The sequence below is a fragment of the Pan troglodytes genome, chromosome 16 (genome assembly GCF_028858775.2).
Source record: "Pan troglodytes isolate AG18354 chromosome 16, NHGRI_mPanTro3-v2.0_pri, whole genome shotgun sequence".
NCBI classification, from domain to species: Eukaryota; Metazoa; Chordata; class Mammalia; order Primates; family Hominidae; genus Pan; species Pan troglodytes.
The window spans coordinates 5,570,958-5,593,374 of record NC_072414.2 but is presented as its reverse complement, the minus strand read 5'-3'; the positions used below and the strand labels follow the sequence as shown (position 1 = coordinate 5,593,374).

General features: G+C 31.5%; 1 pseudogene; it reads left to right on the top strand.

The window, feature by feature from the left end:
• Positions 1–22,274, top strand: part of LOC134808577 (putative ankyrin repeat domain-containing protein 20A2) — a 31,933-nt pseudogene extending 9,659 nt beyond the window's left edge.
• Positions 22,275–22,417: the final 143 nt, after the last annotated feature.

Below are 22,417 nucleotides of genomic sequence, written 5' to 3'. Positions count from 1 at the left end.
GTAAATGAAATACCAAAAATTACATTAAATATATATAACATAGTGTAGATAAAATATGAAAAAGTACATCAAATATATATTATATACTGTAAATAAAATATGAGAAACTACTGTAAATATATTTTATATACTGTACATAAAATGTGAAAAAATACACCAAATAGATATTATATACTGTTAATAAAATATGAGAAACTACAGTAAATATATTTTATATACTGTACATAAAATGTCAAAAAGTACACCAAATATATATTGTATACTGTAAATAAAATATCAAAATGTACAGTAAATATATTTTATATACTGTACATAAAATATCAAAAAGTACACCATATATATTATATACTGTAAATAAAATATCAAAATTACAGTAGATACATTTTATATACTGTACACAAAATATAAAAAAGTACACCAAATATATATTATATACTGTAAATAAAATATCACAAGGTACTGTTAATATATTTTATACACTGTACATAAAATATCAAAAAGTACACCAAATATATACTATATACTGTAAATAAAATATCAAAAACTACACTAATTATATTTTATATACTGTACATAAAATGTCAAAAAGTACACCAAATATATATTATATACCTTAAGTAAAATATCAAAAAGTACAGTAAATATATTTTATATAATGTACATAAAATGTCAAATGTACACCAAATATATATTATATACCTTAAGTAAAATATCAAAAAGTACAGTAAATATATTTTCTGTACTGTAAGTATAATATCATCTAAAAGTACACCAAATACATATTATATACAGTAAATGAAATATCAAAAAGTACAGTAAATATATATTACATACCTTTCATAAAATATCAAATAGTACAGTAACTATATATTACATTCTGTACATAAAATATCAAAAAGTACACCAAATATATATTATATACTGTTAATAAAATATCAAATATTACAGTAGATATATTTTATGTACTGTACGTATAATATCATCTAAAATACACCACATACATATTATATAGTGTAAATGAAATATCAAAAAGTACAGTAAATATATATTACATACATTTGATAAAATTTCAAAAAGTACACTAAATATATATTACATACTGTAAATAATATATCAAAAAATTACAGTACATACATTTTATATACTGTAATAAAATGTCTAAAACTACATCAAATATATATTATACACTGTAAATAAAACATCAAAAAGTACAGTAGATATATTTTATATACTGTACATAAAATGTCAAAAAGTACACCAAATATATATTTTATACTGTAAAAAAAATCAAATACTACAGTAAATATATTTTATATGCTGTACAAAGAATATTATCTAAAAGTACACCAAATATATATTATATACTGTAAATGAAATATCAAAAAGTACAGTAAATATATATTACGTATATTTCATAAAATATCAAAAAATACAGTAAATACTTATTACATACTGTGCAAAAAATATCAAAAAGTACACCAAATATATATTATACACTGTAAATAAAATATCAAATGGTACAGTAAATATATTTTATATACTGTACATGAAATATCAAAAAGTACAAAAAATATATATTATATAATGTAAATAAAAAATCAAATATAGAGGAGATACATTTTATATATAGTATGCAAAATATAAAAAAGTACACCAAATATATATTATATGCTGTAAATAAAATATCAAAATGTACAGTAAATATATTTTATATACTGTACATAAAATATCGGAAATTAACCCAAATATATAGTGTATACTGTAAATAAAATATCAAAAACTAGAGTAAATATATTTTATAAACTGTACATAAAATGTCAAAAAGTACACCAAATATATATTTTATACTGTAAATAAAATATCAAAATGTACAGTAAATATATTTTATATAATGTACATAAAATGTCAAAAAGTACACCATATATACATTATATACGGTAAGTAAAATATCAAAAAGTACAGTAAATATACTTTCTGTACTGTAAATATAATATCTAAAAGTACACCAAATACATATTATATGCTGTAAATGAAATATCACAAATACAGTAAACATATATTACATACCTTGCATAAAATATCAAAATGTACAGTAAATATATATTACATACTCGACAAAAAATATCAAAATGTACACCAAATATATATTATATACTGTATATAATATATCAAATATTACTGTAAATATATTTCATATACTGTACATAAAATAAAAAGTACACCAAATATATATTATATACTGCAAATAAAATATCAAAAAGAACAGTAAATATATTTTATATACTGTACATAAAATGTGAAAAAGTACACCAAATATATATTATATACTGTAAGTAAAATATCAAAAACTACAGTAAACATACTTTGTATATTGTACATAAATTGTCAAAAAGAACACCAAATAGATATTATGTACTGTAAATAAAATATCAAATAGTACAGTAAATATATTTTATATACTGTACATTTAACATTATCTAAATATACACCAAATACATATTATATAGTGTAAAGGAAATGTCAAAAAGTACAGTAAATACATATTACATACCTTTCATAAAATATCAAAAAGTACACCAAATATATATTATATACTCTAAATGATATATCAAAAACTACAGTAAATATATTTTATATACTGTACATAAAATGTCAAAAGTAAACCAAATATATATTATATACTGTAAATAAAATATCAAAACTAGTGTAGATATATTTTATATACTGTACACAAACTGTCAAAAAGTACACGAAATATATATTGTATACTGTAAATACAATATCAAAAACTACAGTAAATACATTTTATGTAATGTACATAAAATGTCAAAAAGTACACCAAATATATGTTATATAATGTAAATAAAATATCAAAAACTACAGTAAACATATTTTATAGACTGTACATAAAATGTCAAAAAGTACAGCAAATATATATTATATACTCTAAATGATATATCAAAAACTACAGTAAATATATTTTATATACTGTACATAAAATGTCAAAAAGTAAACCAAATATATATTATATACTGTAAATAAAATATCAAAACTACTGCAGATATATTTTATATACTGTACACAAACTGTGAAAAAGTACACCAAATATATATTTTATACTGTAAATACAGTATCAAAAGCTACAGTAAATACATTTTATATAATGTAAATAAAATGTCAAAAAGTACACCAAATATATGTTGTATACTGTAAATAAAATATCAAAAACTACAGTAAACATATTTTATAGACTCTACATAAAATGTCAAAAAGTACACTAAATATATATTATATACTCTAAATAAAATATCAAAATGTACAGTAAATATATTTTATATACGGTACACAAAATATCAAAAAGTACAGCAAATATATATTATATACTGTATATAAAATATGAGAAACTGCAGTAAATATATTTTATATACTGCACATAAAATGTCAAAAAGTACACCAAATATATATTATATACTGTAAATAAAGTATCAAAAAGTACAGTAAATATATTTTATATGCTGTACGTAGAATATTATCTAACAGTACACCAAATACACATTATATACTGTAAATGAAATATCAAAATTACAGTAAACATATATTACATACTGTACATAAAATATAAAATTTACACCAAATATATATTATATACTGTAAATAAAGTATCAAAAATACGGTAAATATATTTTATATACTGTACATAAAATATCAAAAAGTACAACAAATATATATTATATAGTGTAAATAAAATATCAAAAAGTACAGTACATATATTACATACTGTACATAAAATATCAAAAAGTACACCAAATGTATATTATATACTCTAAATAAAATATCAAAAAGTACAGCAGATATATTTTATATACTGTACATAAAATATCAAAAAGTACACCAAATATATATTACATACGGTACATAAAATATCAAAGGTACACACAATATATCTTATATAATCTAAATAAAATAACAAAAAGTACAGTAAATATATTTCATATACTGTACATATAATATATAACAGTACACCAAATACACATTATATACTGTAAATGAAATATCGAAATTACAGTAAATATATATTACATACTGCACATAATATATCAAATTTACACCAAATATATCTTATATACTGTAAATAAAATATCAAAACTACAGTAAAGATATAGTGTATAATATACAGAAAATATCAAAAAGGACAGTAAATATAATTTATATACTGTACATAAAATATCAAAAAGTACACCAAATATATCTTATATAATCTAAATAATATATCAAAAACTACAGTTAATATATTTTATATACTGTATATATAATATTATCTAAAAGTTCACCAAATATATATTATATGCTGTAGTTAAAATATCAAAAAGTACAGTAAATATATATTACATACTGTACGTAAAATACCAAAAATTACAAGAAATAGATATTATATACTGTAAATGAAATATCAAAAATTTCAGTAAATATATATTACATACTTTACATAAAATATCAAAAAGTACACCATATATTTTATATAATGTCCATAAAATATCAAATGTACACCACATATATATTATATACTGTAAACAAAATATCAAAAAGTACAGTACATATATATAACATACTGTACATAAAATATCAAAAAGTACACCATATATATGATATAAAATAAATAAAATATCAAAAACTAGAGTAAATATATTTTATATAGTGTACATAAAATGTCAAAAAGTACACCAAATGTATATTATATACTGTAAATGAAATATCAAAAATTTCAGTAAATATATATAACATACTGTACATAAAATATGAAAAAGTACACCAAATATATATTATATACTGTAAATAAAATATGAGAAACTACAGTAAATATATTTTATATACTGTACATAAAATGTTAAAAAGTACAAAAAATATATATTATATATTTTAAATAAAATATCAAAAAGTACAGTAAATATATTTTAGACACTGTATATATAATATTATCTAACAGTACACCAAATAAACATTATATACTCTAAAGGAAATATCAAAATTACAGTAAATATATATTTCATACTGTATATAAAATATCAAAATTACACCAAATATATATTATATAGTGTAAATAAAAAATCAAAAACTACAGTAAATATATTTTATATACTGTACATAAAATATCAAAAAGTACACCAAATGTACATTATATACTGTAAATAAAATATCAAAAAGTACACTACATATATATTACATAAGTTACATAAAATATCAAAAAGTACACCAAATGTATATTATAAACACTAAATAAAATATCAAAAATACAGTAAATATATTTTATATACTGTACATAAAATACGAAAAATTACACCAAATATATATTATATAGTGTAAATAAAATATGAGAACCTACAGTAAATATATTTTATATACTGTACATAAAATGTCAAAAAGTACCCCAAATATATAATATTCTGTTAATAAAATATCAAAAGTTACAGTAAATATATATTATATACTGTACATATAATATTATCTAACAGTACAGCAAATACACATTATATACCTTAAATGAAATACCAAAATTATAGTAAATATATATTACATACTGTACAAAAAATATCAAAATTACACCAAATACATATTTTATACTGTAAAGAAAATATCAAAAACTACAGTAAATATATTTTATATACGGTACATAAAATGTCAAAAAGTACACCAAATATATATTATATACAGTAAATGAATTATCAAAAATTACAGTAAATATATATTACATACTGTACATAAAATATGAAAAAGTACACCAAATATATATTATATAGAGTAAATAAAATATGAGTAACAACATTAAATATATTTTATATACTGTACATAAAATGTCAAAAAGTACACCAAATATATGTTATATACAGTAAATTAAATATCAAAAAGTACAGTATATATATTTTACATACTGTACATACCACATTACCTAACAGTACACCAAATACACATTATAAACTGTAAATGAAATCAAAATTACAGTAAATATATATTACATACTGTACATAAAATATCAAAATTACACCAAATATATATTATATACTGTAAATAAAATGTCAAAAACTACAGTAAATATATTTTATATACTGTACATAAAATATCAAAAAGTACACGAAATGTATATTATATATTGTAAATAAAATATCAAAAAGTACAGTACATATATATTACATACTGTACATAATATATCAAAAAGGGCGGAGATTCACTCCTCCTTTCCATCAGTCTCCCCCAACTTTCCCAGGCTACACCTCGTAGGAAACTGTTCTCCTGCTTTGATTTCATGCGCCACCTTTGGGACAATCTAAGAACTTACAAGTTTTCTTGGCCAGATATGTTAGGAATTGTATGCACTGAAACACTGAAAACCAACTAGTGGTTCTGTGGTACCCACGTTGTGGTTTTGACACCAGCAGCATCCTTGCCACAATCAAAACCCGGAGATCCACAGATCTGCGTTGTAACAAGACCTCCCCCTGACCCTGATGCATGGCAGTTTAAGAAGCCTTTCCGTGTAAGCGAAAAGACTTTGAAGAAAAGGTGGAGATATGCGTTGTATAAACATTCTTTTGCTCTGGAACCACGTAGAGACTTGGGAGCCAGTTGGGTGGAGCATTCGTTGGATGAGGGTGCTCTCGGGTTAGGAATATCAAGGTGTGGCTCCAGATAATCCAATCATCTAATTAAGATTCCAGTTATGCTCATCTGTTTCAAAATTCCGTTTGGGTAAATTCTTTTAGTCAGACTGAGAATGGCAAAGCCTCAACCCCAATTTCCAGGGAGGGTTGAGAGCCTCAGGTGGAGTTGATCACCAATAGCCTATGGTTTAACCCATCATGCCTATAGAATGAGGTCTCCATAAAAACCCAAAAGGACTGGGATCAGAGAGCTTCTGGATAACACTTCCTGGAAGGTAGTGCGCCCCTCCCCACATGCCGGGCCCCACATTAATTTCTGAACTTTTTGCAATGTCCGCTAAAATACAACGGCAAATGTAAGTGCTTCCCTGCGTGCTGTGAGCTCTTCCAGCAAATGAATGCAACTAAATCTGGGAGTGGTGGCAACCTGATTTATAGCCAGTTGCTGAGAAGCACAGGTAAAACCACGTAGGGCTTCCCATTGTTATTAGTGTGGGAGGCCTGTGTGGCGGGACCCGGCCCTTTGGAATCTAATGCTATGTCCCGGTAGGTAGCGTCACCATTGAATTAGAAGACACACATATGTTGAGAATAATCTTTCTGGTCATTTGCTGCATGTCTTATTTACAATATGTAATCAAATTCTTTATCCTGACCTTATGGCACCTGGGTTGAGAACCATGATTTGAACCAAACATTGGTCTGTCACGTTCGGAGTTTGAAAGTTTATTTTGCCTTTAGCGTTTTGCTATTGCTTTTTCGTTTTCTTTTGTTTCGTTTCGTTTCTACGTTCTGGGGTATATGTGCAGGATGTGCAGATTTGTTACTAAGGTAAACGTGTGCCATGGTGGTTTGCTGCACCTGTCAACCCATCACCTAGGCATTAAGCCCAGCATGCAGTAGCTGTTCTTCTGAACGCTCTGCCCCCCGAAAGGCCCCAGTGTGTGTTGTTCCCCTTCCTGTGTCCATGTGATCTCCTTTTTCAGCTCCCATTATAAGTGAGAATGTGGCGTTTGGTTTTCTTTCCCTGGATTAGTTTGCTGAGGATAATGACCACACATCACCACCGTTTTTGTTTTTTAGTATAAAGAGTAGTATTTTATTGAATAAGATTTGCTCCCAGAAAAATAAGCTTAAATCTACAATGAATGCCAGACTCTACAGCAGAAAGCAATTTTCTCACTTTTCCACACACAATGGTGCCTACTAAGTGAAAAAAAGCCATAAAATTTCATTCACAAATGTACTACTCTGTCTCAAAATATCTCACATAATCATGCACTCGACTAAAGCCATTAGATCAGTTCTTCAGTCAGGTTAAAGAAGTATCCCTCTAATAACTGACTTTTATAATGCTATCAATATCCACTCCCAGTCAGTCTGCCATGGTTAATGGTGAACAGCATGACTGAATACAATGGAATTGATGACGCCCATATCCACGGACAAACCGTGACTTATGATGGTTTGATTTATGATTTTTCAACGTTATGATGGGTTTATTGGACTATTAGATGCGTTTCTGAGTTACACTGGGTTTATGAGTATGCGACCCTAGACTCCAGAAACAGCTGTATAAGGAAAAACAGGTGTACCTAATAAAAATATGCTTAGTGACTTGGGATAAACCAATAGATGTTCACAACTGATGGAGAGCCGTGAAAGAGAGATAGCGGTAAATAGTTACAATAACACAATTTTCCTGCACCTGTCGTGGATTTCCCCAAAAAAACGCAGAATGTGGGATGCACCTAAGGCATATGAAAGAGAGAGGGCAGAAGGAGTAAGAGAGAAATAGGAGGAAGGAAGGAAGGAAGGAAGGAAGGAAGGAAGGAAGGAAGGAAAGAAGGAAGGAAGGCAGGAAAGAAGGAAGGAAGGTAGGAAGGAAGGAAGGAAGGAGGAAGGAAAGAAGGACGAAAGGAAGGAGAAAACACCGGTGTTACTAAAACCCCCCAAAAAAATGGTTTCCCCCTGTGGGTAAGCCTACAATGTGGATGAATCTTGAAAATATTGTGCTACGTGTTATGTCAGTCCTAACAGCTCACCTATTGTGCAATTCCGTTGATAGGAAATGTCTACAATATGGAAATCTATGCATATGGGATTGATCGCACTAGGTAGTTGCTACCTAGGGCTGAGGGTCAGGGAGGGGGTTTGAGACAGAACGAGGAGTGACTAATGTCTACAGGGTTTTTCTCTGGTCGGGGGTGATAAGACGTTCTACAATGGATTGCGAACTATAATTGAATGTGCACAACCACAGGTATACTAAAAGCCACTCAATTCATGACTTTTAATGGGGGAATCTTATGTGGCGCACTCTCATGGAGACCGCGGCAGACATAGTGAGAGAGAAAAAGGTAGGTAAATATCTGAAACGGAGGCAGAAACAGAGAGAATGAAAAGCCCTGTGAATGGAAGGGAGAGCGAAAAGGGAAAATGGTCCTATTTAGAAGTGACAGATGTGAAACTGGGGTTCACATCAACAGTGTCACTGCCAGGAAGGAGGGTCATGCTAGCCATGTCACCGGTAGTGTGGCCCGCAGGGACGCCGACCTGCTGGAGCGTCGTGCCAGCATGGGCTCTGGCAGCCACGTGGGCCAGCAGGAGGGACCCGCTGCACAGCTGTGCGGTGAGTTTAGACTGGGTGGACAATTCATTTCTCTGAAGAAGAATGCTGGGCTATTCTCAGAAAAGAAATCTGAAAATAGAAAATGATATTGTCTTATTTTACCTCTTGGACATCATTGAATGAAACTGCTACTAAAGGGATACTCAGATCAAAATTCAGATCTAATGTTCTGAACAGTATAGTTCGTGAATGTGCAGTGATCATGAGCCCTTGATGGGGAAATGACCTTTCGAGTTTCACTTTTGCATTTTTTGCTCTTTTAATTGACTTGTCTTGATAGCTTAAATTCAACTATTTTATTTTTACAGAAACCAGGAGGATAACTTTTAAAATATATCTGTCCTGTCTCACTGTGTTGTGTACTCTTCAGATCTTGTATGAACATAGACTTATATGGGAACAATTAGGTTTTTTTTTGTTTGTTTGTGTTTTTGAGACAGAGTCTTGCTCTGTCACCAAGGCTGGAGTGCAGTGGCTCAGTCTTAGCTCATTACCACCTCTGCCTCTCGAGTTCAAGCAATTCTCCTGCCTCAGCCCCTCGAGTAGCTGATACTACATGCACGTGCTACCATACCCTGCTAATTTTTCTATTTTTAGTAGAGATGGGGTTTCACCAGTTTGGCCAGGCTGCTCTTGAACTCCTGACCTCAGGTGATCTGCCCACCTCGGCTTGCCAATATGCTGGGATTACAGGTGGGAGCCACTGTGCCAGCTACAAATAAGATTTTTAATGCTATTATATTTTATACAATTCTTTGGTCTATGTGAATTCTGAAGGTATTCATGCATTGAGGGAAGATTATCTCAGTTTAATGAAAGCAGTTTTTAATTTAACATATATTCGTTAAAATTTTTTTGAAGTTTTTGTCTCTAGTACACAGAAACACACAATAATGTCATGGGCATTTGACCTTAATGTGTTTATGCACAAACTTAGTTATTCAAATATTTTCTTATCCCTGAAGAATCTTAATTACTAATAAACAAATTTCTCATGGAAAACAACATATATAACAGAGATGGTTGAGTGATTGAAAGTAAACTGTAGTAAATACCAGAAGCTTAGAACAAGTTAAGTAAACTTGTCTGAGTTAATAGCAATTACAGGACTTTTAAAATACATTAGACCACGGGGGAGTAGTGCATTTGTAAGGTAGAGGACAACATGGTACTGCTTCAGTGAAGAACAACTTTTACACCTTATTACAATTTGTATTATTATTTACATTCTAATAAATAAAAACTTTATTTTCAGATATTTTACATCATGTTTCTACTAGTTGAACCATCAATAGTAAGACTTTTCAAAGATTTGGGAAGTTGTGAGTTGAGATAAATATCTGTATCACCATCAGTGATCAAAAATCAGACATCAACTACCAGAGATTTTGGACACGCGAACTTCATAGTTAAAGAAAGGATTAATCTTGGAGCTGTGTTTCTATCAAGGAATTACACTTTTCATTACCTGTGTGAATCGCAGTTATTAGAGTAGAAACAGAGCAAAGAAGGGAAAGAAGCATAGAAAATTTTATTCTAGATTACCTCGTTTGGCTTCATGCTACCATAGTTCTGACTTTTAAAAAGTCATTTTGTGGTCAAATGTACTTTGTGTTTACTCCGCTTATGCAGCCTACAACCAAACAGAATGGTTCTTAGCAAGGCATTTGTATTCTTCCCTTAAGGAAGGCAACATATAAATAACAAAGAGAATGAGAAGAAAGAGTGATTTCATTGAGGTTGGTATTTAACATAAATTTGAGTGCAGGTACCATGATTATATTTAGAATTTTGTGGCTGAATGGGAAAACCAGCTAGATGTCTATAGATTTCCTACTCAAACACAATGTGCCTTTGTTTTACTTTTACGTCTCTAATTTAGCAATTATTAGGTACAACTATATGCAGTGTCACTAAAAATACCTCCCAAAACCAAATATTAAATAATGTCTATGGCTTTCTGTTTTATAGTGTTGATTTTCCCAATATTAATGGGAACCACTGAGCATTTGCCTTGTGGTGTCTCCTCAGCTGTATTCACATATTCCATCACCTTTTCTTAATGGATAATCATGCACTATGAGTAAGGGTTTTCAGAAAAGCTGTGTCATTTAAAGATAACACAGGAGCCTCAAATTTAATTCTGCTAGGACGCCTGGTCTACTGATTAACTGCAGCTAATATGAGGTCTACTTCACATCCAAGTTAAATTCAGTGCCCTTAATCAGTCATATGATGAGGTCAACAGTAATAAATTATGCAATATTTTTTCACCCACCCCTATAGTTTTAATTTCTTTTTCCCCTTATGTCTGTGTTTAACATTTTGCTTTGCAAAACATGATGATAATCTTCTAGAGTAGTGAGGACAAGCTATAAATCCAAAGTTTCTTACCTACGCAAATGACTTGTTTGCTCTATTTTCTCATGAGCTTGGTAGATCCAGGAAACAGAACTTTTAAAACAAAATCCCCATATGTTGCTGAGTGTGGTGGCTAGTGCCTGTAATCCCAGCACTTTGGGAGGCTGAGGCGGACAGATAACCTGAGGTTGGGAGTTTGAGACCAACCTGACCAACATGGAGAAACCCATCTCTACTAAAAACACAAAATTAGCTGTTCTTGGTGGCACATGCCTGTAATTCCAGCTACTTGGGAGGCTGAGGCAGGAGAATCGCTTGAACCCAGGAGGCAGAGGTTGCCATGAGCTGAGATCACACCACTGCACTTCAGACTGGGCAGGAAGAGTGAAATTCCATCTCAAAAAACAAAAACAACCACAACCACAACAACCACCACAAAACCCAAATGCATTTCCTTGGTACAGTAAAACTGAAACAGAAAAAGGGTAAAGTAAATACAAGTAACTGAAAGAGTTTATGCATATTATTTTACTTCTCATTTGATAAAATTTGTAAAGTAATGAGCAGAGTGTATTTCTCCAGGGACCCAGATATATACATTTATTTATTCAATAGAAATTTATTCTTATAATGGCCACTGATACCTATATCCTAAATATTTCTGAAAACATCTCCTCAGGCCTGCATCATCTTTGCAACATTGCCTTATACTTTATCTTTGTTCATTGATTTATATGCCTCAGAATTTTATGCTCCTCACAGTATTTAGAGTGAATTATCCCTAATGCAAATAGATCCGTGAACCACTCCTGAATACCTAATGTCCAAGCAACTTAAATGTTTATATAAGGATTTCAGAAACTGACTTCTTGGTTGGGCACGGTGGCTCATGTCTGTGATCCCAGCACTTTGGGAGGCTGAGGCAAGTGGATCATTTGAGGTCAGGAGTTCAAGACCAGCCTGGCCAACAAGGTGAAACCCCATCTCTAATAAAATACAAAAATTAGCAGGTGGTAGTGGCACGCGCCTGTAATCTCAGCTACTCAGGAGGCTGAGGCAGGAGAATTACTTGAACCTGGGAGGCCGGGTTGCAGTGAGCTGAGATCATGCCACTGCCCTCCAGTCTGGGAGACAGAGTATAACCTTGTCCCAAAAAAGAAAAGAAAAGGAAACTGATTTCTGCCCAAATCTCCATCTGTATCCCTTTCCCCATCTGCCTTTTTCTCTGGAATTACTGAGCTGCTGGTAATGGCCCCCTCACCATTCCTCTTCTGCAGAGAAATACATACTCTCTTGGAGGATTCTCTTCCTCTCTTGTTGCTGCCTGGCATGTGCTCACCCTTTCCTGCCCTCTGCCTCGCTTAATCTGGCTAACCTCACTCTCTAAGTCTCAGCTCATGGATGATCTTTAGGAAAGCCATCCCTGAGAGCTTCTATTTTCCTTCCTTATTCCCCAGTGCCTAACACTTAGCAGGAACTCAATAAGTAATTATTTAGCAAAATTAAGACTGTTTATACAAAGATGATTCAAAAGACTGTCCTCTACAGTCTAGCAGCAAAGGGGGTCAACATGTAAAGACATGATGTGTAGGTCAGGTGGTAAAGTGACACTAGAAAAATTGACAAAGTACTAAGGGACCCCAACGAAGCAGACACCTGTGTGTGTGGAGAAAGATAGCTAGAATCAAGGAAGATTTCACATAGCATTCTGAGCCTTTTTTTCCCCTCTTTTTGGAGACAAGTTCTTACTCTATCACCCAGGATTGGAGTGCAATGGCATGATTGAGACTCACTGAAACCTCAGACTCCTGGGCTCGAGGGATCTTCTCATCTAAGCTTCTTGAGTAGCGGGGACAACAGGAACATATCACCATACCTGTCTAATTTTTTGTAGAGTCAAGGTTACCTATGGTTCCCAGGCTGGTCTTAAACTCTTGGCCTTGAGCAATTCTCCCATTTTGGCCTTCCAAAGTGCTGGGATTACAGATGTGAGCTATTATGCCCAGCCTACTTTCTGAGTCTTAAAAGATGAAAATAAATTTTTCAGAATAGCAGGGGAAAACATTTGTGATGTAAAAAATGGGGTGCACACTAATTGAGGTATAAAGAACAATAATTTTGCAAATTATTAGTAACTGCCAACTCAATTAGTGTCCTGTTAAAAAGATACTGTTATGAAGTATAGTAAAGCATTACATTGTATATTTTGACTGTATTTCAAATTTCTGTTTTGTTTCCAACAGTTTTGTTGACTTATGTTGGGTGGAACAATTTGTGAGTGACCCTGAGATTTTGCATGGCTTGAATCTGGTGATATCTGGTGTCTCCCCAAGTGGTTTGTTGAAGTTTTGGATAATTAGAAGTATTTCTTACAGAAGTAAATATTTCAGTAAACATTGTTTCATTCAAAATATAAAATACAAAGAAATGTTATTCTCTATTTATTTTTATAAAGATTATAGTCTTTCTAACTCTTCTTAGTTCATTGGAACTAAATCAATGAATTTGTCAACAGAACAAACCTTACCAATGGCTTTAGAGGAAGAGCAAGAAAGGTGTAAAAGAAGTGAAAAGAAGCAATCACAGGTATATGAAAATTTAAGTTCTTGTTTAATATTAGTTTTTTTTTGCTTTACTAACAAAGCATAGTCCAAATGACATGACCTTTCAGACTATACCTTTAGAATCCAATAGATCATAATTTTATATTTAATTTTTAAAACATCTTAACCAGTTATGAAACTTAAGATATTCTTACTATCTCTAGTAACTATTAGTTATTCTAGTAATTCTTAGTATCTCTAGTAACTCATAGCTGTCTTTACCCTTGGAATTGAGGCAAGAAAATTTCAGAATTATCTTGCTGTTTTATTTATATAACCTTACTCATAATACGCAAGGTAACATGAAGTATTGGGTCATATTACTGAGGAATAGAAATTATGAACAGTTTAACAACAATGGCCACTGAGTTAAACTAGTGTTAAAGGAGTCATCATTGCCAGTGCTTCAGATGTTGCAGTTTTATATTGCTGGTCACCAGTGCCGAGGTTAAAGATTTATTCTGTTTTGTGGTCACCAGTTGACTTCTGTGTCTGTGTTCAGGGAGTGAATGGGGTCATAAAAGTCAATGCAGTTGCCTATTAAGAGAATCCTACCTTGCAGAATGGGACCTTTGGTGTCAGGGTGTGAACAATAACTTTATTTCAACATAAATACATAGTAAACATTACTAAAATTTTAAAAATCCAAACCCTATCACTACCGGAACTTAAAATATATTAGAAGTGGATATAAGCAGAAATTCTATCTAGATACATAACACTATCATAGTATATCATTTGAATTAGAATTTAAAATTTTGCTTCTCTTTCTTATTGGTGTTCAGTTTAGCTCTTAATAATTTAGTGTTTGCCTAGTGCTCTAGTTAATCTTCAGCAATAAACATGCACTGTAGGGGCTCACTCTTTCTGGTATGCTGAGGTAAAGTCTTTGTAAGAGAGGAAGCTTTTATAATACTACCTATCATCTTTGGATTCATTTCTGGTAGATTTTACACAAATGCATTAAGTTTAGTCCAAACAGACACTGAGAGTTCAGCTTGCTGGTTCATGTTTCTGTCCTATGTTAAGCCAAGGCAAATTATTTTTCACTTTTTAGTTACAATTCCGTAATTTAAGAGTAGCAACACATAGATTAAGTTTCACAGTTAAATTTTAATTATTTTCTAATATTTCTTTGTTTATACGTGATTAAAGCTAATTTTAAAACATGCACTCTGAGAGAAAATACATCTGAGAAACAAAACAAGCAAATTTGTTTTCCATTTTGCACCTGCCCCCCACCCCCCAAAAAAGTCTCAAGAACCAGAACTGGGTAAGAACAGTGATAAAGGGAATCAATCTATATATTCATGACTTTCTTTAAAATTCATTACAAACAAGTTCAAGCTGAATATTGGTAAAAGTTCTGAAAACTCCAAAATTACTGCTTGCCCTGAGGAAGAGCTCCTACATGGTAACTCTAAAGAGGGATGAATAAAAAAGGAGTGCCCTCTAGTCTGAAGAATCATGTCCCTGATTGTGAGGAGAAAAATGTATCTGGAGGATCTAGCTCTGTGGCAGTCCAGGCAGCGCCTGAACAGAGGAAGCCCATGTCAAATGTCTTTTTATTCCATTCACACTCCAGGTCCCTGAAATACACTTACCAGTCATCTTCTAAGCTTCATTTAAATTAAAATAAATCAGACTATAAAACCAGACACACAGCTTGTTTCTAACACAGATGATGGAAATTTTTGTTATGATATAGAAACTGAAAAAGTAAGGAAACCAGTAATTGTGATTGAAATGAAAGCTGATTAAGAGTTTGACATGCAAATGGAAAAATATATAAACCCAAATACCACTAATTGGAAATTAGACATTAGGCATTGGTCTCAGTCTAGAGATCCAGAAAGTCTTTTTGATTTGTGGTTTACCCACCCCAAAGAAATGAAGCACATGATTCAGATAGAAAGCCACAGTATTTCTGCTGCTACAGATACTTATAAAAACAGAAAACCAACACAGTGCTTATTCCAGAAGCCGCTGTATGACAATCCCAGTGTTAATAACTACAAAACCATGAATCTTGAATTATGAAATGCGGGTTATTCTTTGCCACATAGTGAGAGAACATCAAAAATATAGCTAGAAGACTTACAGCAAGATATTCCAAGGTCACTAACATAGCACATGTATACATATGTAACAAACCTTCACATTGTGCACATGTACCAGAACTTAAAGTATAATAATAGTAAAAAGAATGAGGTAGGCATGTTACAAGTAGAGTTCCTGGCTTTGGAGAAAGAGAAAGTCCAACTTCAAAAAGACAGAGGTTCACTTGCTGCTTCTTTTTTCTCTTTATCAATTATTTGATTTAGTCAAATTTTCTATTCAAGAAAATCTCATGTGTACAGTTACAGCGGGGTTTTCTAAATGTGTAATTATGTGTCAAAGTAGATTAGTCCTGCTACCTAAACAACGGTTCTGGAGAATGTTCTCATAATGTTTCTTCATTAATCAACCTAAGTCTCACTCTCAGTCTTCCAAGTGGCATATGAGCTGGGAAACTAATTCAGCCATATACCATGTGACCTTCTGAACCAGATCAACATAAAGAAATTGCTAAAGAAATAAGCTTTAGATTCTAGATTCTTTTTTCTGTACTCATTTAGAGATGAATTACATTTATTTAATGATAGAATGGGAATACAATGGGAGGGAAGCAATGACTGAGATAAGCCACAAAAACACGTCTAGCTTTGAGAGTTGCAATGAATATTCCCAGCCAAATGAGTCTGTTTAATGTGTTTTCATGCACGCCAGTTTATCTGCTTAGCTCAAACTGTTTGAATTTATAGTTCCATCATGGTTATTTCCAATATTTTGAAAACAAATATATACTTCCACATATTTTAAAAAATCACCACTCCAATATTTCTGTTGAATCAGACCTTACATTATGTTGTTTAATAAAGTATGGTAAGTTTTGGCATGTATGATTTTTATCATGTAAGAAAGAAGCATAATTTATTAGCTAAAAATTTAGCCTTTGACTCTTTAGTAGAAAGTTGAGTTCTGTACATTGTGTTCTAAAGATAGACAAAAATCTAGAGATTTTCTTCTTTCAAAGTAAAAGCAGATGAGGCCTTTTCCCACCCTCTGAGGTGTTAAATTGCTTTGCTCAAGTTAGATTTTTAATATATCTGACTAATTTGCTACATTTATCTGGTAATTTATGTAATTCAGCAATATGGAATTGTATCATGTTATTTGGTGCCGTGAAATGCTAGGGAATGCCACCTCAAGAGCTCTGGATGAAACATTTCATATGTCTTGCTTGGTTTGACTCCCATTTTCAGTAGATAATGGGGCTAAAGTAGATAACTGTGCCGTATGTTTTCCACCTGTAAACGTTTGTGGTAATTGAATATGAAATCTGGGAAGCATCTCGTTTTCCAGAATTCTGCACTAGAAACTCAGCAGTTTCACTCTGCTTCTTGTGTTGTGGCAAACAATGGTTCCCATAGTTCAGGGAGAACTTTCACTTTTTTGATATCCCAGGATCCAAAAAAAAAAAAAAAAAAAGATAAAAGGCAGTGGGGAAAATAATAGCTCAGTGCAGAAAAGGGAAAACTTCTTTACTCTTCCTGAAGGCCTACAAGGTCACATCCTCTTAATCTGGATATTTCATGTAAAATCCAGGTGGCAATGACAGAAGATATATGTTATGCCTGTGTCTTTTTATTTCTCTGTTTCTGCCAGTCAGATAGCATAAACATTTATATCAGATAGCAAAGAGTGGATGCGAATAAAAGCACAAAATGGAGAAGAGTCCTTTTGGAAATTTTGGAAAATTATTCCATTCACTCAAACAGAAATGAGCAGACTTGACAAAAATTTCAATGATAAAATGATAAGTATCTTATAATTATTATGTATAATGATAAAACTAAAGTAAGCACAAAATACTTTTATCATTAAAATGGTGATAGTTAACCTGAATCAAGTGAAAAAACCAGGGAAAAAGTTTTTTTATTGAATAAAATAATAACTATTATTCATATTACTTTAATTAAAGGTCAAAGAAGGAAATAATACACACAAAAGTGAAAAAATACAACTATCAGAAAATGTATGTCATAGTACATCTTCTGCTGCTGCTGACAGATTAACCAAACAAAGAAAGGTTGGGAAAACGTATCCTCAGCAATTTCCCAAGAAACTGAAGGAAGAGCATGATAGGTAAGTAAGCCTATAGCAGTGTGTTTTTGTTTGTTTGTTTTTTGTTTGTTTTTTTCTGAGATGGAGTTTCTCTCTTGTTGCCCAAGCTGGAGTGCAATGGTGTGTTCTCACCTCACTGCAACCTATGCATACTGGGTTCAAGTGATTCTCCTGACTCAGCCTCCCTAGTAGCTGAGATTACAGACATGTGCCACCATGCCCAGTTAATTTTTTGTATTTTTAGTAGAAATGAGGTTTCACCATGTTATCCAGGCTTGTCTCGAACTCCTGACCTCAGGTGTTCTGCCCACCTCGGCCTCCCAAAGTGCTGGGTTTACAGGAGTGAGCCACCGTGCCTGGACACCTATAGCAGTATTTCTCAGCAGATAATTGTCATTGTGCTATAAACAAATTCAAAATTGGACTAATGTTCCTTATGATTAACAAGTTTTATAGTTTTACCAGGGATATTTAGCCCTGCCTGGTAATCAGAAAAATGCAAATTAACATAAAATAAGATATATTGTGTAAAGTCATGCTGATATTGAAAAAGTAATTACTACCATTGAAAATGTGAGGAAAAAGGCATTCTCATACTCTGTTGGTATATGAAATTGGTAAATTATTTCTGAAGGGTAACTTAGTGCTGTGTATCAAAATTTCAAATAACCTGACATCCCTTTAACTCAACAACTCCACTTCTGGGACTAGATTTCACAGGAAAACATAACTTGGTTAAACATACACACACTTATTAAGGGCATTAATTATATATTACACATAATGAACAATAGCTTAATAAATATATACAATATATGTAATAAGAAGGTGAATTGGAAGTATTAAGAATTATAAAAAGTGTGGGGTAACAGATGTTAGACTCTTTAGCCTAGTTTTAGATGACAATCATCTGCGGATATAGTTTGGGTGGGAGACATCTTACTCTGTAAATCATTTGGAGAGACACCTACCATATTTCATAGAGATGAAAATTTATTTCTAGTGAACTTATACGCTTGCCAATAAATAGTAACTTTAAAAATTTAGTTGAGTGTAAATGATCTTTTCTAATCGGGGAGTAATTATGACTGTGTGATTTGAAAAGGTAATTTTGAACTTCTAACGATACTGAATTATTTCCAGTATCCTTTTTTATAATACATCCTAGAGTGACTAGTAACAAAAACTTTAGCAGAATATTCTTTCCTTACTACTTTTCAAGTATATACATTCGTTTGAAGATGTTGAAGTGAGAAATTAAATATCTGAGAACTACAAAGGAAAATTAATCCAGAACATAGAAATTTTATTAGGATGATAAAGAGCACCTGCAGAGGTAGATCACAGGATGATCTCTTTGTTTTTTAACAAAATGAATTTTAAGATAAATGTCTTTATCTGCAGATGCATCTTAAGACAAGGAAGTGAAGAAAAAACAAATGTTAATATGCTGTACAAAAAATAGAGAAGAATAAGAAAGGAAAGAGAAACAATATAAGAAAGAAGTTGAAGCAAAACAACTTGAACCAACTGTTCAATCACTAGAGATGAAACTGAAGACTACAAGAAATACTCCAAATCAGATAAATCAATCTTTGGTAAAAATTCTATATTTTAAACTTTATTTTATCAATGTTACTTATAATATCCTGTTGATTTAATATATAATATTTTGGTCTAAAACAAACCAGAAATGTTATCTCATTTTCAAAAAATGAATGATGACACTTACAGGTACAATTATTGATATTTATTATAAATCTTGGAATCCACATAGGATATTATTTTATTACAAAGAGCTTTTGAAAACAATAATATGCCATAATATATACTTAGTGATAACCTATTGATAAAGATTTTTTCCCAGTAAAATTGTTCCTTGTACTTTCCGCTATTTCATATTGATTACTGTACCTAATACTATAAAGAGGAAACAAATTATTGCAATCACAAATAATCTCATGATATTCTAAGAAGAGCTCTATAAATTTTATCTTATTTACCATTGGTGTTTTGAAATAAAAGTTTTCTTTCGTATTGATACATTTACACCACAGAAGTAACTGTGATCTGTCAGAGAACTAGAAGTAGAGTCAGAAGTCCTGGGGAAAATCCTGTAGCTTGCTTATATTTTTAACATTTCTTTTTCAAAATTGTGGTAACTAGATGAGTTCATCAATGAATGTATATAGGAGTGACTAGTATAATGTCTAGATTTATGATTTAGTAAATGTAATTCTTACAACTGACTATAAAAGTATTAAAAGAGTCAAATTGAAATAGAATGTTATCAGCGAAACAGAACTGTAGTAACTCTGGGAAATTTTATCTGTCCAAATACGTGTGAAGTAAGGTTCTTACTATAGGGTGGTGTATGGGTTAGATATCAAAGTGTAAATGCAATTTTTTGATATATTTTAATTTAGTCAAATTTGTTAATGCTTTAATTTATGCTTTTGAGTTTGTTGTAATTCAGGGAAAGGCTTTTCCAATTCTGAAATTCTTAAAAATTCTCTGGTGTGCGTGTGTGTGTGTGTGTGTGTGTTTACTTTTATAAATTCATTGACTTTAAATAAATTTCTGAACTTTTTGGAACTTATGCTCTATAAGGTTCAAAGTTTTGTTTCAACCTTTTCTCCAGTTGGATATCCACTTACAGTAACCTTTTTAGTATATGAATGTGCAGGTTATTCTTTAACTTCAGCGGTAATCATGATATGTTATTTTATTGAGTACTAGCTAAAACTTTCTTTTGTTTTATTTAGGATTTTCATAATCATGAAGAAATGAAAGATCTGATGGATGAAAATTGCATTTTGAAGACAGATATTGCTATACTCAGACAGGAAATATGCACAATGAAAAATGACAACCTGGAAAAAGAAAATAAATATCTTAAGGACGTTAAAATTGTTAAAAAAAACAAATGCTGCCCTTGAAAAGTATATAAAACTCAATGAGGAATTGATAACAAAAACAGCATTCCGGTATCAACAAGAGCTTAATGATCTCAAAGCTGAGAATACAAGGCTCAATTCCGAACTGTTGAAGGAAGAAGAAAGCAACAAAAGACTGGAAGCTGAAATTGAATCATCAGTCTAGACGGACTGCTGCTATAAGTAAACACAGTGAAAGTGTGAAAACAGAAAGAAACCTAAAACTTGCATTAGAGTGAACACAAGATGTTTCCGTACAAGTAAAAATGAGTTCTGATATTTCCGAAGTAGAAGATAAGAATGAGTTTCTCACTGAACAACTTTCTAAAACGCAAATTAAATTCAATACCTTAAAAGATGAGTTCCGTAAGAAAAGAGATACTCTCAGAAAAAAGTCATTGGCTTTAGAAACTCTCCAAACGACCTAAGCCAAACACAGCAGCAAATAAAGGAAATGAAAGAGATGTATGAAAATGCAGAAGCTAAAGTGAATAATTCCACTGGAAAGTGGAGCTGTGTAGAAGAGAGGACATGTCAACTCCAACATGAAAATCCGTGCATTGAACAGCAACTAGATGATGTTCATCAGAAAGAGGATCATAAAGAGATAGTAACTGATATCCAAAGAGGCTTTATTGAGAGTGGAAAGAAAGACCTCATGCTAGAAGAGAAAAATAAGAAGGTAATGAATGAATGTGATCATTTAAAAGAAAGTCTCTTTCAATATGAGAGAGAGAAAGCAGAAAGAGTAGTAAGTATCAAGGAAGGTAAATATTTTCAAACTTTTAGAAAGAAAATTGAAACATTTGGTTCTGGATACATGTTGAACTTAGTTGAATATAAAAATCAATGGATAAAAAGTGTGTTTACCATACTGTATAATTCCATTTACATGAAGCATTCAGAAAAGATAAACGTATAGGGACAAAAAGTAGACTAATGTTTGCAAAGGGCTGGGGCTGAAAGCTGGTAGTGACTGCTAATGGGCCTGAGGGATCTTGCAGTGATGGAAATGCTGTAAAGTTGGATTGTAGAGATGGCTGCACAACTCAGTAAATGGACTAA